This window comes from Octopus bimaculoides, chromosome 12, assembly GCF_001194135.2.
Source record: "Octopus bimaculoides isolate UCB-OBI-ISO-001 chromosome 12, ASM119413v2, whole genome shotgun sequence".
Lineage (NCBI taxonomy): Eukaryota > Metazoa > Mollusca > Cephalopoda > Octopoda > Octopodidae > Octopus > Octopus bimaculoides.
The window spans coordinates 54,823,462-54,827,130 of NC_068992.1; the positions used below are offsets into that span (position 1 = coordinate 54,823,462).

At 35.2% G+C, this 3,669-nt stretch overlaps 1 protein-coding gene across 2 annotated transcripts in view; it reads right to left on the reverse strand.

Moving 5' to 3' along the window:
- Positions 1 to 3,669, reverse strand: part of LOC106870130 (small cardioactive peptide-related peptide) — a 40,570-nt gene that overhangs the window by 10,327 nt on the left and 26,574 nt on the right. The gene's annotated exons all lie outside the window — the stretch shown is intronic.

Here is a 3,669-nt window from a genome sequence, read left to right on the forward strand (position 1 = left end):
TAGTAGTAGTAGTAGTAGTAGTAGTAGTAGTAGTAGTAGTAGTAGTAATAATAATAATAATAATAATAATAATAATAATAATCCTTTCTACTAAAGGCATGAGGCCCGAAATTTGGGAGAGGGTGATAGTCGATTATATCGACCCCAGTGCGTAACTGGTACTTAATTCATCGACCCCGAAAGGATGAATAGCAAAGTCGACCTCGGCGGGATTTGAACCCAGAACGTAGCGGCAGGCGAAATACCGCTAAGTATTTCACCCGGCGTGCTAACGATTCTGCTAGCTCGCCGCCTTAATAATAATGATGATGATGATGATGATGATGATGATGATGATGATGATGATGATGATGATGATGATGATGATGATGATGATGATGATGATGATGATGATGATGATGATGAGGGATGGAATCAATAAGTCACAAAGAATAAACAAAGAAAATAGAAGCCAGAAATAATTAATCAATCATTTGAAATTGTAAATATAATTTGGAAAATACTGATAACAATGTTGAATATGCATATAAGTGTGATTATTATTAATGACTGCAAGACAAAAGAACAGAACGAGACTCCAAAGACTAGATTTTCAGATTGAAGATGATATAGTAGTTCGTTTGTGTTGGTGTACCATATATGTACACTGTTGTGTGCATACTTAGACGTCATAGTCACACACCTGCAAATGCACACACACTCATACATTCACACGCAAGCACACACGACACACACACATATATATGAATTGTTGGATGACTGATGGGTAATACGTCCAATGCTTACGCTTTCACTCTTATACACGCACATACATACACACAGACACATACATACATACATATATACACACACATATACATGCATACATATAAGCCTATTCACATAGATGCACATATTATGAATAAATGTTTAGATATTTATGTTTATATAAGCTTGAATGATTATATGTTTATATACACTTGAATATTAATATGTGCATATATGCGTATGTGTTTCTATATTGATAAATCTATGTTTGTTTGTGTGTATATATTCTGTATATATAAGAATATATGTGTATATATGTGTTTACCTGATTAGGATATGTATTGATAATTTTGCCAGTTTTCAAACTCAATTAACAATGCGCATGTGCAATCGCGTGCCTGTATATAATGTATACATCATGAAACGAAAATGAGCTGACAGAATTGTGTGCGGCTTAAAGAAAGAAAAGTATGCTAAATAACAAAATATTCTTGATTCCTTGCAATTATCTTCGATTTGACAGAAGATAAACAAACAGACAACGGCAATTGCAGCCGATTCTGAATAACAAGGGGAGATAATCTTAAGGATTAAAAAATCTGCAGAATGAACATATTTCACAAACATAAACACACACACACACACACACACACATATATATATATAGATAGTCGTACTGACCTCTTAAGATCGCCGAATAACATTGGTTTCAAATTTTAGCACAAGGCCAGCAAGCTTAGTTGGAGGGGGTAAGTCTATTACATCGACTCCCAGTACTTGACTGGTACTTTTTTTTTATCAACCCCGAAAGAATGAAAGGCAAAGTCGACCTCGGCGGAATTTGAACTCAGAACGTAAAGACAGACGAAATGTTGCTAATTATTTTACCAGGTGTGCTAACGATCCTGCCCGTTCGCCGCCTTGAGATCGTCGAGTAATTTTGCCAATCAATCCGGTTGTCTTCGCTCTGTGTTCAAATCCCATCTAGGTCAACGTTGTCTCTCATCCTTTCAAGTCCGATAAATAAAGTACAATGCTGGTTTATCTCTGTGTCTTTAAAAAATAGAGATTTTCTGCAATGAAGCCATCCGCGTTTTTAGCTATTTCTTCAGTACCTCATTTATAGAATACACGTTTTATAAGTTAAAAGTAAATATGCTTTAATGTTTCTCGAAAAAATCCCTCCTAATCTATAAATAATCTTTCTAAGACTGTTTTTCTTATTATTGTTCCCTAAAATATTTTAAGTTTCCACTTTTGATTTTTCCATATTATGGTATCTGGTAATATGGTTTTCCCTATTCCAAGCATTCGATTCGATATTCCAGTTTTTCTCTCTTTTAATATTCAGAGTTCTTAGGCAGCGAATTGGCAGAATCGTTAGCACGCCGGACGAAATGCTTAGCGGCATTTCGTCCGTCTTTACGTTCTTAGCTCAAATTCCGCCGATGCCGACTTTGTCTTTAATCTTTTTGGGGTCGATAAAATAAGTACCAGTTGAACCCTGGTGTCGATGTAATCGACTCACCCACTTCCTTTGAAATTGCTGGTCTTGTGCCAAAACTTGAAATCAATATTCAGTCCTTGCACTCGGCACTATGTAAAGTACATACGAGTGTGAATGCATGCATACACACACACACACACACACACACACACACGCACACACACACACACGTGTGTGTATATGCACACATGTACGCACTTGCATTCGTACATACATACATATATATATACGTACATAGAGATATACAAATGCACACACACATAAATGTGTATAGATATAAACGTACGTATCTCTTACTATCTCTCTGAATGTGTGCGTGCGTGTGTGTGTGTGTGTGTGTGTGTGTGTGTGTGTGTAGATAGACAGACAGATAGAACAAGGACCTAACACACAGACCAGCTGGTCGAAATTAAAACTTAATATTTTATAACTTGAGTATATGAATTATGTGCAATTCGATATTTTATTCAATTTATAAAAATTAGTTCTTATGAGAAAAGAGCATTCATAATTGTATACAATAAATAAAAAATGTGTCCCTCTGACTCTCTGCCGGTCTGTCCGTCTGTCCATCTGTCCATCTGTCCATCTGTCCATCTGTCTGTCTGCCTGTTTGTCCGTTCGTCTGCCCGTCTGTCTGTCTGTCTGTACGTATGTATGTGCGTATGCTTGTTCTCTTCTGTTATTAATTATTTACATTCTTCCTCTGAAAAAGGAGTTCATTTCTAATTTTAAACTTGAGAAAAGACTTGAATTTTTTTACTGTCCCACCAACTGATTGTATTTGTAATGTGCGAATTAGATGGTTGATTTCTTTTCTGAAAAACCTAGCTAATCCAGATTGTCACTTAGGAATGTATGTATGTCTGTGTGTATGTATATATATCTATATTATATTATATATGTATGTGTGCTTACACTAAGCTCCTCCTTCTGTGGTAATGCAGAAACTATTGTATATACCATAATTTTCCAAGGGTTCTATTACTATTTAATCTTTGTCTAATGAGATGTATATAGATCACATGTAATATGCTGCAATATTACACAATTATGTTCATATTACAAAATTATGTTCCTGGCTTTAAGGTTATCGCGAAAGGCCTGGCTGGAGTCCAACCATCCGAGTTCTTTTACAGGGCCTAGAAAAACTAAAAGATTGGTACAATAGGTGTGTGAATTACTTATAAATATATATAATCTCTTTTGAGTTAAAAATCTTTCTTTGGGTGTGTAGGTTTCAGTGGAGTGGTAATCAGGTTTTTATATATAAGTGTTTTGGAGAAATATTTTATTGATTAAATTTGGTGTTATATTATTGTTTAAAATTCATTCATGTACGTAGTACTTTGGTGATTCTCTTTTCTTAGGTAGGCACAAGGTGTGTGAGTACGTTTGTTGCTTTTGGTATTATT